The sequence below is a fragment of the Portunus trituberculatus genome, chromosome 40 (assembly GCF_017591435.1).
Source record: "Portunus trituberculatus isolate SZX2019 chromosome 40, ASM1759143v1, whole genome shotgun sequence".
Taxonomy (NCBI): Eukaryota; Metazoa; Arthropoda; class Malacostraca; order Decapoda; family Portunidae; genus Portunus; species Portunus trituberculatus.
This window is the reverse complement of record NC_059294.1, coordinates 24,851,914-24,865,756: the sequence shown is the minus strand read 5'-3', so window position 1 is coordinate 24,865,756 and position 13,843 is coordinate 24,851,914. Positions and strand designations below refer to the sequence as shown.

The following is a 13,843-nucleotide window of genomic DNA, read 5'->3' as shown; positions in this document are numbered from 1 at the left end:
TCAATGAGACCATTATTTCATGCCCGTCAACACTTACATAATGAGCTCATCTTAAGTATCACTCCTCACGCTGACTATTGAGCTTCCTTTTTAGCCACTCGACTGAAGACGGAGCAGAGAGAGAGAGAGAGAGAGAGAGAGAGAGAGAGAGAGAGAGAGAGAGAGAGAGAGAGAGAGAGAGATGGAGATTTAAGCTCTATATATGCTGGTAGGAAGTACGGAAGATAAAATATGTACATTCATTACTAGTCTTCCGGTAAAGAAAAATTGTCAGTGAAAAAAGGAGCAGAAACATGAATTGTGAAGGAGTGGAAAAAAATGTTTAAGGGATCCTTGTCGTGTGTGTGTGTGTGTGTGTGTGTGTGTGTGTGTGTGTGTGTGTGTGTGTGTGTGTGTGTGTGTGTGTGTGTGTGTGTGTGTGTGTGTGTGTGTGTGAGTCAGCCTTCACAACAACACTTCTCAACCAAACACCCGCATCGTTACGTAACAAAATATACCCAAATGTCCTTAGCGACAGAGGAAAAATAAATCTGTTTGTTGGCATGTGGAGAGCATTGACAGGATGGTGAGTGAAGGTGACGACGGCGGTGTAGGAGTCAATAGATGGCGGTGCAAAGGTCAGTGTGTGTGTGTGTGTGTGTGTGTGTGTGTGTGTGTGTGTGTAATTCATCTCGGTCGCCTGCTGGTCACCCAGCCAGTCTTCCCCATTACGGAGCGAGCTCAGAGCTCATAGACCGATCTTCGGGTAGCACTGAGACCACAACACACTCCACACATCGGGAAAGCGAGGCCACAATCCCTCGAGTTACATCGCGTACCTATTTACTGCTAGGTGAACAGGGGCCACATTGCCCATTTGTTTAGCCGCTCCCGGGACTCGAACCCGGCCCTCTCGATTTTGAGTCGAGCGTGCTAACCACTACACTACACGGTGTGTGTGTGTGTGTGTGTGTTGGAAGGATGTCAGTCTCTCACGTATTTTACGAGTGCCGTGTTACCTAGTAAACATGAAGTCAGTAGGTCAAGTTAAGAGTCATCTCATCTCCCATGCCCCTCCCTCTCTCCCTCCCGCCTTCCATCTCCCTCGGCTCCCATGACCGCAGCTCCCCTCTTGCAGGAAGGAAATGTTAAGTGTTGCTTCTCTTTGTTCTTTTGCTGAAGAAACACACACACACACACACACACACACACACACACACACACACACACACACACACACAGCTGGACCTTCTCATCAAACAAGACTATGAAGTTAATCTATTTGCCTTTTGCTTTACGTTCCTGGCCAGTTTACTTATTACACCGTGAAGGAAGACTCGCTGGAATCATCACCATGCTTACATATACACAGAAGGAAGAACAAACATGTACGGAAATACAATTCAGCTAGGAGTCGTGCATTAAGTATATCCTCTCAATAATGCATATGATTTAATTACTCATGAAAAAAAAATAAACTGTTTTATTTTCCATCTTATTCGTCTCATTATTTATCGTTCCACTATTTCGAGTTTTTCTTTTAAAACTTTAACATTTCAGTAATGTATATATTTCAGTTCCTCCAGAGAGAGAGAGAGAGAGAGAGAGAGAGAGAGAGAGAGAGAGAGAGAGAGAGAGAGAGAGAGAGAGAGAGAAAAACTATTTTTATCGTCTCCGTTTAGTTATTTCTTTTACCTTGACTGCCTTTGTCTTTCTTTACCACATTTGTCTTTTGTTTCACGGTTTTCGTCTTTTTCTGCTTTACTTACCTCTTCTTTCCCTCCACTCAAAGACCTTTTGCTCTTTTTCAGTGTTATTTCCTCAGCGTGTGTAAGGTCTTGGCAAACACTTTGGCCTCAATTTGACGAGGAGCAAAACTTTGGAGGCAGCACGAGGCAGCCATCTCAGGGGTGTCCTCTCTCATGACCTTGGTTAGGGCTGAGTGCTGACGCTGCCTTGCTGACGCTGCCTTGCTGACGCTGCTTTGCTGACGCTGCTTTGCTGGCTGACTGCAGGACGCGGGCTGATGAGGGAGGCGAGGAATGAAGGATGAAGGAGGAAGGAAGAAAGGAAGGGCGTGGGGTTATGAAATAGAGGCACACGGGTGAGCGAAGGGGATGAGGGTGGTTAGGGAAGATGGGAAGGGAAAGGGAGAAGAGCAAGGGAAGAAGAGTAAGTGTGAGGGAAGATGAAAGATGAAGGAGGAGGGAAGAGATGCAAAGGAGAGAGAGAGAGAGGGAGAGGGAGGTAATAACGTAATCTTGCTTGTTGTCTTGAGTTGTGGCACGCTGTGGTTATTTTGACCTTAGCTGCTGTTTAGGTGGAGTTGTCTCTTCGCAAAGCTGACGAAGGAAGACACGCTGCGGTGGGTGGGAAAGTTAGTCAAGTGTGAGGCATATAGTGGGAGGTTTATTTTTTTTTCTCTCTTTTTCCTCCTTTTATTTCTTGCTCCTTGATTTCATGCTTTGTATAAGTTTGTGGCTTTCTTTCGCTCCCAAGTCTTTAATTACGTGTTTGTTTCTTATTTGTTTGTTTATTTATTTTTTTGTTTTAATGTGTTGTATGACAGTACTTGTGATTCATCGTGGTTGTACTGATTATGATAAGAATGAGGTTAAAATTTCGTGGAAACTGCATTTTTTAAGAAAGATAAAAAAATTGGAATGATTAAAGTTGCGCGCTTTGATGTAATTTAAACGTTAATGACACACACACACACACACACACACACACACACACACACACACACACACACACACACACACACACACAAAGGCAGCGGGTATATATCAGATTACGAGGTTTTAATTAGATTTTCTCCACTACTTGTTTCTTGGCAACTCGAGGAATAAACCAAATTCTTGACGCTTTCGTTCACACTATATCAGTGATGCTGGGAATGTTAAATCTCTCTCTCTCTCTCTCTCTCTCTCTCTCTCTGGAAATAAAAGTGTGTGGATAAATTCTGCAAACACCAGCTCTGATTTGGTTTCTTCTCGTGTTGCAAAGAATTAAGTGGCGGAAAAGATTTAATCAGAAGGCTTGCAATCTGATACATGAATAACGCAACCACACACACACACACACACACACACACACACACACACACACACACACACACACACACACTTGTCATCTAGTCACCTATAATATGCACTTAACTGTGTATCGTATATCGCATTAATAAGTATAAAAAAAAAAAAAAATAAATAAATAAAATAAATAAATAAATAAAAAAACGTGCAAACATTATTAGCATCAAAGTGACCGTGTTATGCATTGCTGTTTTAAATAATTGCTCTAATTTGTGTGTTATTTAATGATACACGAATATTGTAGTTTTCTTGCTTTGAATACCACCACCACCACCACCACCACCACCACCACCACCAGCAACAACATCATGCAGTCACAGCAGCAGTAATGATAGTAACTAATATACACAAAGTAAAAACAAGAGAGGTATTTATTAGTAGTGGTGCAATAATGGCTGCTGGATTGACAAGTGTTGCTCGTCAGTGTGTAAAAAGTCAGTGTTTCCCGTGGGAGCGCAGGATCACAATCTCTCCTCGATAATTCCTGTGTCTTCTCACGCTTCTTAAGGCGATCCGAAGCAGAGCAGAGCGACTTACTTTAATGACTCTCTCTCTCTCTCTCTCTCTCTCTCTCTCTCTCTCTCTCTCTCTCACACACACACACACACACACACACACACACACACACACACACACACACACACCCCGGGGCCTAGGCCGCTATAGGCTTATCCTGGCGCTATAAATAGCTGCCGCGCACCATATGTCAGGTGCCAACATGGGAGTTGTATAAGAATATATATATATGTAAGTATGTTCAATCTGTAGGATATTCTGCTCTGTACCTGTACTCGCTGCCATTCAAATAAACCTAATTATTATCATTATTATTATTACTATTATTATTATTATCATTACACACACACACACACACACACACACACACACACACACACACACACACACACACACACACACACACACACACACACAGAGAGAGAGAGAGAGAGAGAGAGAGAGAGAGAGAGAGAGAGAGAGAGAGAGAGAGAGAGAATAAATGAGGGAATGAAGGCAAATAAAAAATGGTCTCAGCGAGGATTTACTTTTCTCATCAAATATTAATCATGGACATTGACGTCTCTGTTTAATGAATATGTTACCGTTGTGTGTGTGTGTGTGTGTGTGTGTGTGTCTGTTTTTTTTTTTATTCTCCAGCTGGTAATAATATCTTGCTGGTTTGTGGAAATGATTCTTGCCTTGCCAGCGAGTAGTGGGTGAGTGGCGCGGCGTCCCCTTGTGATTTACTCATGTTTGTAATTCCTGTGCTTGAATTATGCTCCACCTGCCTTTGCTAATGATGCCTTTCCTTACCCGGCTCGAGGCTAGGTCAAGTTAGGTTAGGTTACAATACGTTCAGTCAGGTCACATGAGGTGGAAGTACGTGTAAGCTACGAGTATGTTATGTTTGGGTGCGTGAGGGAAGGTTTAGTTAGATTGTTGTGTTGGGTTTGGTTAGGTGAGGTTAGGTTAGGTTGAATTGTATAGTGATGGGCAATGATAGGTTTGGATAAGGTTAGGTTAGGTTCGGTGGTTTTTAAATTAAGTAAAGTATCGTGAGTTTCTTCCTGGATGTAAAGCAAAGTACGTGAGTTTCTTCCTGGATGTAAAGCAAAGTACGTGAGTTTCTTCCTGGATGTAAGGTTCTTCCTGGATGCAAAGTACGAGTTTCTTCCTGAGTTTTATTCCTGGATGTAAAGCAAAGCACGTGAGTTCCTTCCTGGATATAAAATAGAATACGTACTTGAGTCAGAGTTCCTTCCTTACAAACTGTTTCTAAAGATGAATATCAAAGCAATTTTGAGACTAGAATGCCTAACTTTTTGTAATCTCCTGTAATTAACCTTTTAGTAGCGGTATAATGAGCTGACCTTTCTTTCTCATTTTGTGCGCCCTTGACCAGACAGACTCCTTGTAACGTAAAAAGGTCAAGAGTTACGTTATGTTAGTTAGATTACGGTGCTTCAGTTTGTAGTTAGCTTAGGTTAGTTTAGATTGTGTTAGGTAAGGTGCTTCAGTTTATTGTATGCTTGGTATGGTTAGGTTAGGTTAGGTTAGGTAAGATGCTTGATTTTGTTGTGATTAGATTAAGTTTGATTATGTTACGTTCCGCTGCTTCAGTTTGTTGTGTGTTTAGGTTAGGTTAGCTTAGGTTAACATACGGTGGTCCAGTTTATTGTGTGGTCGTCACTATCTTATAATACTGGAAGACTCGCCTCGTGTTTTCTTCCCATAAGGCCGCGCGTCAGTCACCATCATCCTTAATTACCACCTGATGGCTCCCACTCTTACCTGTGAAGCGTTCAGGTGTACGCACGATACCTTCACGGGAAAGTATAAGAGAGAGAGAGAGAGAGAGAGAGAGAGAGAGAGAGAGAGAGAGAGAGTGTGTGAGTGTGTGTGTGTCATCGGGTCAGTCAATTGGGCGCGACTCCCAACAATGGCTGTGGTGTTGGGTTGTTAGTGCCTTGCCGCGCTGCCTTTGTCTCGCGTGTCTCGCTTTCCATCCTCCTATTACCGAGCGTTACGGTGTTTTTCAGCCCAAGTGAACTCAGACTTGACGCGCTTTCTAGTTCTACCCGCTTGTCTTCTACCTGTCTCCTGCCTGCCTGCCTTGCCTGTCTGTCTTACCATGCTCTCCTGCTGGCGGTGCGTGTAGCGTGTCTGTTTATGGCGTGGTCTGACACAAGGGCTCCTAATGTGTTTGTCTGCGTCATTATAACTGTTGTGTGTCTCTCTCTCTCTCTCTCTCTCTCTCTCTCTCTCTGTGTGTGTGTGTGTGTGTGTGTGTGTGTGTGTGTGTGTGTGTGTGTGTGTGTGGTCAACATTATATATAATTGTCGTGTTTTCGTTCCTGCAGCATTTGTTTGGTGTTTTAATTTTTTATGCATGTAGTTTTGCTATGCTGTGTGAATCCGAGCATTAACATTTAGTAAGCGAACTGGGGCAAAATTTTACGGGGAACTGGCAAATGCACTAATGGAATACTGCAAATGATACGACAGCGCGTAGTATTGATGACCGATAAATACTGGAGCCATTTATGAAAATAGAAAATATGATGAAAAATAATAATTGCCAATGCGTAGCTGTCAGTCGCTAAATTTGCTGTAACATATTTCCCTTTTGTACCCACATTCTGTTAATATGACACGTGATATTTTACTTCTTTCACAGGGAGGCTGGGTGTATGGGGGTGTGAAAGGTTGGGGTGGGGTAAGGTGAGGGAACCCGAAACACAACACAGCTTGGGAGTGGAAGCTTATATATTCATTATATTCCAAAGAACCTTCAATATTTCAAGCTCAGATTGTCGACCTATGAAGGGATTGGCTACATTTATAGAATGATGCTGAAATGTACCTTTTTTTTACATGAGTTGCAGTAGAGCATATAAAAAAAGAGAAAAAAAAAGAGAAAAAATGTCCTACTGAGTTGCTGGTGCCTTTTTGAAAGTAAAAAAATATTATCTAAAACTTCATTATTTCACGACCAGACGGTGCTAACATTTGGAAGGAAGACTAACAACACAATTCCTCTCTCCAGCTTCACAAATTTTCCCGTTGCGCTAAATGGCGGCTCTCCAAGCAAGGCCGCGGCATAATATCAGCGTTACACACTCCATTAATAATACATTACCACGGAATTGTTTAACGCTTAACATATGTACAGCAAGTCCACGTTCTCCACACAGCCACCGCGGTATTTGGCAATCAGGAAATGGCCCGGCCTAAGAAGAATGGTTGGTGGAATTGTTATTTTCGTCGTGTGGTTTGTTGAGAAGGAAGCTGCCAAGACTGTAATTGTACTGATGATGACTGTCAGTGTTGTGAATGTTTACTCGTGTTTGTGTATTAATGGTGGTGCTGGTAGTGATAGTGGCTGTCTGCTATGGTGGTGACTTGTAGTGGTAGGCAGTATGGTGGTGGTGAGTGATAGTGTTTACATGTATAGCAGTGATGGTAGTGGTAGTGTTTTTATGGTTTGGTGGTGGGTGACTTGTAGTGGTAGATAGTGGTGGTGGTGGTGTTGGTGGTGGTGATATTGGTTTTCGTTGCGTGGTGTTGTGGAAGCGGTGATGGTTATCGAGGTGGTCGTTGTGTCGGCGAGGGTGGCAGCGTGTGGAGGGCGAGTGGAGGGTGTTGGGTTACCTGGCCTATAGGGTGGGAGAGAGGAAGGCGGTGGGGTGAGACTAAACGAGAGAGAGAGAGAGAGAGAGAGAGAGAGAGAGAGAGAGAGAGGTATAGGCTCTAGCAAATGCTAAAAAAAGGAAAAGAAAAAAAGTCGGATTTAGTCAGAGGCAATGCAATATAACCTAACCTGACAAACCTTACCTTACCTTCACCTCACCTCACCTCACATCACCTCACCTCAACCTTAACTAACTCAACTTAACCCTGACTTGACCTATATGTTTGTAAAGAGTCTGTGCAGTACTTTTAGTGATTGGTTGCATATCGCGAGCGAGGGTACAGGAGCAGCAGCAACAATAACAACAGCAACAAGACTTTAAGGGAGAACAGCACACCCGCTTGTAACTGAACACAACACCTCGTACAAGCAAACACTCTATTAAAAGGTTTTCAAGTGTTGCGATGCTTTGATGAGAGAAAACAAAAATGCACTTTGGGAGGATAATTCATTTGTTTGACTGGATTTATTTCTTCCTTTCCTTCACTTCTCCCTTCAACTTTCCTCAGCGATTTTCTATTTTCTATTGTTTTTTTTTATCTCTTCTCTTCCCTCTTAGTAGTTTTCAATGATTATTACTCCATTTCTCTCTCTCTTTTTCTCTCTTTCTCTTCTCTCCCCGCCAACACCTGAGATAGATAGATAGATAGGTGAGAGAGAGAGAGAGAGAGAGAGAGAGAGAGAGAGAGAGAGAGAGAGAGAGAGAGAGAGAGAGATAGACTACACCTGACCTTATATTGTATGGGGAATCAGGGTGGAATAGAATGAACGCTCACCATTTCCTAGACAGTGGGTGGCGTGGTTCTGATGGCAAGGGAAGGGGGGGGGCAGGAGGTGGTTGATGGGGTGGAAGGGGAGGGGGAGGACAGGATAATGGTTGCCTGCTGCTGAGGTGGGGGGTAGATAATGGGCCCTTAACCACTATGGCCCAATTGTAGGTCTGACGAACTGCACAATGGACTACCTCAGCCTTGCCATCCTCATTAGAATTCTCTCTTTTCTTGGGTGTCTTGCGAGAGGCCTTTATTTCCCCTCCCTTCTTACTCCTCCTCGTCATTGTCCTCGCCTTATTCTCGTCGTCTTCGTCTTCGTCTTAAGTTGTTTCTCATATCGTCGTCGTCGTCTTTGTACGTGTTCTCCTCTTCCTCCTCCTCCTCCTCCTCCTCCTCCTCCTCCTCCTTCTTATCCTCCTCATTCATCCTCATCTTAAGACAACAATAACAGCAGCAGCAACAACAAAAATCCTCCTCCTCCTCCTCCTCCTCCTCCTCCTCCTCCTCCTCCTCCTCCTCCTCCTCCTCCTCCTCCTCCTCCTACTACTACTACTACTACTACTACTACTACTACTACTACTACTACTACTACTACTACTACTACTACTTGTCTCTCTCTATAATCTATCTCTCTTCTCTCTCTCTCTCTCTCTCTCTCTCTCTCTCTCTCTCTCTCTCTCTCTCTCTCTCTCTCTCTCTCACACACACACACACACACACACACACACACACACACACACACACACACACACACACACACACACACACACACACGCCGTCGAGTTTCCTTTGTTAATTTGTCGTATGATTCTTGTTAGTCCATTTCCTTCCTATTAGAGCGAGCCTGGCCTCTTATTGACCTCTCTCTCTCTCTCTCTCTCTCTCTCTCTCTCTCTCTCTCTCTCTCTCTCTCTCTCTCTCTCTCTCTCTCACACAAAAGCTGATTCATGATTTTTCTTTTCTTTCCTTTTAACATTTTTTATAGATTTTTTTTCAGTGTCAGTTGATGGAAGTGAAATGAATCCAATCCCGTATTTTTGTGTCACATGTCTTATTACTGAAGGGCGGTACTCTCTCTCTCTCTCTCTCTCTCTCTCTCTCTCTCTGTTGGCTTGTCTTCCTCCTCAGCGTTTGTTTTTCCTCCCCTACTTTCCCCTTTGCTCTTCCCCTTCTCTCTTCCCTCACCATTGAGTTCTCATCTCTGGCACTCCTGCTACATCTCCTGCATACACGCTACCTGGCTTTATTTCTGCCTTTCCCTCACTTCTCTCCTAACTTTCCCCAGTGATTTTCCATTTCCTCTTGTCTCTCTCTCATTTCTCTTTGTAGTTTAGAATTATTATTACTCTTATTTCTCCTCTTTTCCTCTCCTCCTCTCCTCCTCTTTCGCGCTCCTCTTTCCCGCCAACACCTGCGTCACTCACTCGTCTTTCTTTCTCATATCGTCTTTTTTTTTTTTTTTACCCTCCTCCTCTGTTTTGCGGTATTGCATTATAATTTCTCATTCCCTCTCTCACTTAACCCACTCTCATTTACTTCATTCCCTCCCTCCTTTTACTCGTGGTACGGTTATAACTGGTATCTCGTATTCTCTCTCTCTCTCTCTCTCTCTCTCTCTCTTTCTTACCTACTTTTACCACAGTGTCATATTATAATTACTTCGTGAGACGCAAGAAGCCTCCACCTCGCCATATAACACTGGAGGAGCGAAGGCCTTCTCTCTTTTCTTCTTCTTCCTCCTCCTCCTCCTCCTCCTCTTCCTCCTCCTCCAATTTTCACACCGCAATCTTCTTCCTCACTCCTTTTTTCCGCTTCTTACTTTTTGTTCTCAGCGTCGCGTCTCAGAGTATGAGAGAACATCATTACTCCTCTTCCTCTTCCTCCTCCTCCTCCTCCTCCTCCTCCTCCTCCTCCTTCTTCTCTTCCTCCGTCAACACCACCGTCAAATATTGGACAGCAAACACGAAGATTCTCCCATATGAAGTCTCGGCGTGTTTGTACGAGGAGCTGGAGGTTCTAAGCAAGCCAGAGTGTTTCAATTACCGTGATGAACGTGTGTGTGTGTGTGTGTGTGTGTGTGTGTGTGTGTGTGTGTGTGTGTGTGTGTGTGTGTGTGAGTGAGTGATTGTGTCGCCCTTCCGTTTTCAAATTTCAGTGTTCATTCGGTAGCTAGTCGTTTTTAATTATCAGTAGTGTAAAATCGTACACGTATATCTCACGCCTGTATAGAATATTACAACATTGTTTCGGAGAGTTAGGTTCCACACACACACACACACACACACACACACACACACACACACACACACACACACACACACACACACACACACACACACACACACACACACACACACACACACACACACATTTACTCAGGTTTATCCGGACTTAAGGAATAATTTATAAATCTCTCTCTCTCTCTCTCTCTCTCTCTCTCTCTCTCTCTCTCTCTCTTCATACCTTAAAATCCCACCAGTTCATTAAACATCACTTACCTGACTCACCTGGCGTTCTCTCTCACTCTTAATTATTAGAGACAGGTGCTTGAGGTCACCACTTGTCCCTACCTTTGTCTTGTCGCACCTGCTTGTCCCTGACATCTTAAGGTGGGCTGCTGTATGAGAGAGAGAGAGAGAGAGAGAGAGAGAGAGAGAGAGAGAGAGAGAGAGAGAGAGAGAGAGAGAGAGAGAGAGAGAGAGAGAGAGAGAGAGAGAGAGAGAGAGAGAGAGAGAGAGAGAGAGAGAGAGAGAGAGAGAGAGAGAGAGAGAGAGAGAGAGAGAGAGAGAGAGAGAGAGAGAGAGAGAGAGAGAGAGAGAGAGAGAGAGAGAGAGAGAGAGAGAGAGAGAGAGAGAGAGAGAGAGAGAGAGAGAGAGAGAGAGAGAGAGAGAGAGAGAGAGAGAGAGAGAGAGAGAGAGAGAGAGAGAGAGAGAGAGAGAGAGAGAGAGAGAATTTTCGTTTCGTTTTACATTCGCCAGATGGCTCTGATGGTGTCGTAGTGTGTGTGTGTGTGTGTGTGTGTGTTCTAGGTGGTAGTAGCGCCTGGTATCGATTTCTTGAGCGTATTTTTTACACTCTTATGCTGAAAGAGTGTGTGTGTGTGTGTGTGTGTGTGTGTGTGTGTGTGTGTGTGTGTGTGTGTGTGTGTGTGTGTGTGTGTGTGCGTGCGTGTGTTTGTGTGCTCACGTGGGAGGGTAAATAAGCTTAGGGCGTAGCCTCGTGCCCGATAATTGTTGACTCGTGTACACCTTTTCCGCGGGTTACGTAACGAATATCAAAGGGAAGCCACGAAGGAAGTAAGGAAGGAGAAAAGATATAGCTCACCGTCAGAGGAAAGTGTCAGAGAGCATATTTTAGAGCCACACGGAATGGGCGGAAGTGTGTGTGTGTGTGTGTGTGTGTGTGTGTGTGCATGTGTGCGTGTGTAGGTGCCTCGTAGCGTAACTTTTCAGAACATCCCTTTTTGACAAGCCAATGGGAAATAGCGATGAAGATTAATGTTATCACACCGAGCGAGCGATGGAGAAGAGGAAGCAAAAGGGGAAAGAAAATAAAAAAAAGAATAAAAAGAAGGTGAAGCAGGAAAAAGAGAATTGAGAAAGAGTTACAAAGGGGAAGGGTTATTAACTTGCAGAGACTGATTTCCACTGTTAGAATTTGCATGTCTTGCTGTCTTGAGGTTTACAGGAGAGTGAAAAAGAGACTGATGGCTCACGACACGGCTGGATGAATGCGTGAGTTCGTGCGTGAGTTGGTAGGTCTCGTATCTTTCCTCACGACTCGTATCACAGCACTAGGATGAGGCGTGAGTGTTTCCTGTATCTATCTAGGGTGCTGCCTCAAGACATGTACGTACAGTTGAACAATCCTCTTTTATCTCTCTCTCTCTCTCTCTCTCCGCGGCATTACCCAAGCTAGCATAAGTTACATGACTAATACACCCTCCATGAGCCGCTAATGGACGAGTGTACTTCAAGCCACGCTCGTGATGGCGCTGCGGCTCTGAGGGGGAAGGCTGCTCCGTCCCTCCCGCCGGGCCGCTAATGGCAGAACGCTGTGAGGGCCAGAAAGTGAGGCGAAAATCTTGGAGAAATGCTGCCAAAATTACGCTGGCTTATGGATACAGGAGGAATGGGGCTCAAGAGGAGGAGGAAGAGGAGGAGGAGGAGGAGGAGGAGTGTGCAAGGCGATATGACAGCATACGAATCAGAAATGCCGACACCGGGGCAACACAAGTGAGTCCTGTCTTATGTGAAGCTGCTAAGCAACGAGCGCGCGCGCACACACACACACACACACACACACACACACACACACACACACACACACACACACACACACACACACACACACACACACACACACACAGCACAAAATATCTCCCACACTAAACCTTTCTCTCTGCGTCTGCTTGGGGCTGATTCACAGGTTCCATGGCCTTCGTATTACTTGATTCACTCCTCCCAGCAGATAACCGTAGTATTGGCAGCAGAAGTGGTGGTAGTTACGTAGTGATAGTGATAGTAGTAGTATTGATAATGATAATAGTGATAGTAGTTTTTATAGTAGTAGGAGAAAATCAAAGAAACAACAGGTGAAGCAAGAAAGAGAGAAAAAGAAAGTTACCAAGACGAAGAGTGTTCAAGTTGCAGAGACTAGTGGTGGTAGTAGTAGTAGTAGTAGTAGTAGTAGTAGTAGTTGTTGTAGTAATAGTAGTAATAGTAGTAGCTGTATAGTAATAGTAGTAATAGTAGTAGTAGTTGCAGTAGTAGTAGTAGTAGTAGCAGTAGTAGCAGTAGTTGTAGTAATAATAGTAGTAGTAATATTTTTACAGTAGTGGTAGTGGTGATATTAGTAATGGTGCAGTATAACAGGCATCGTAGCAGCAGATTTAGCTATATTCCAGCAGGAGCGGCGGCATCAGTAGTAGTAGCAGTAGCAAGTGATATAGGTAGCAGTAGAAGTGATAATGGCGGGCAGGTCGAGCAGGAGGTTGGAGGTGTAATTACATACGTATCCTGATGCTGTTTAATATCGCACCAGATTGCCACATGCTTCACAGCCTCGGGTGTTGAAATGTAAAGCGTGCCAGTAATTACTAACCGGTAAAAGTTCAAAACCAGGTTATCATCACTTTTTTTTCCGGGGCAGGTGACACAAAGCAATTTTCACACGCTCCTCGTCTCCTCGTCTCCTCGTCCCCTGGGGGTTGTGACATCACTAATCTTATAAAGCACGTCACGCAAGCAAACCCCCAATTGTTGCTCGCTTTGTATCTTCACTGCCACTGCGCCGTCACCGTAAATAAAATGTACAAGTAACATTTCTTCCTTTTCGGTGTATAAAAAGGAAAATCTGCCTCTGTTTCTGGTCTATCGCATCAGAAGCAGAAAAAATAATGAGGCAAATTTTAAATAACACGCTTGAGAGAGAGAGAGAGAGAGAGAGAGAGAGAGAGAGAGAGAGAGAGAGAGAGAGAGAGAGAGAGAGAGATAAAAGACAACTTCATATACCAACTAGTGCGCCACATGAGAGGGGAGAAAAAAATTATCTAAAGAAAAATCCAACAAAGCTGTCTCGTATTCATGATTTCCACATTGAAAAGCAGAAACAGTTTGTACAAATTTCAAACCACTCACACACTGGAAGGGACAACAAACAACTATACTATAACTGGTGCGCCGCGTGAAGAAAATAACTAAACCCCCCCAAGCCCTAACAAAAGATAGAATGAGTAAATAAATAAACAGATAAATAAATACTGAGCCAGGTTGTGTGAGAGAGAGGTTGACGCGCACGATGTCGGCA

At 44.1% G+C, this 13,843-nt stretch overlaps 1 protein-coding gene and 1 non-coding gene across 2 annotated transcripts in view; one reads left to right on the top strand and one right to left on the bottom strand.

The window, feature by feature from the left end:
• LOC123516064 (Ig-like and fibronectin type-III domain-containing protein 1) overlaps window positions 1-13,843 on the top strand; it is a 402,917-nt gene that overhangs the window by 13,302 nt on the left and 375,772 nt on the right.
• On the bottom strand, window positions 863-933 carry Trnal-caa. The gene has a single exon. It is a non-coding gene; the product is annotated as a tRNA-Leu (tRNA).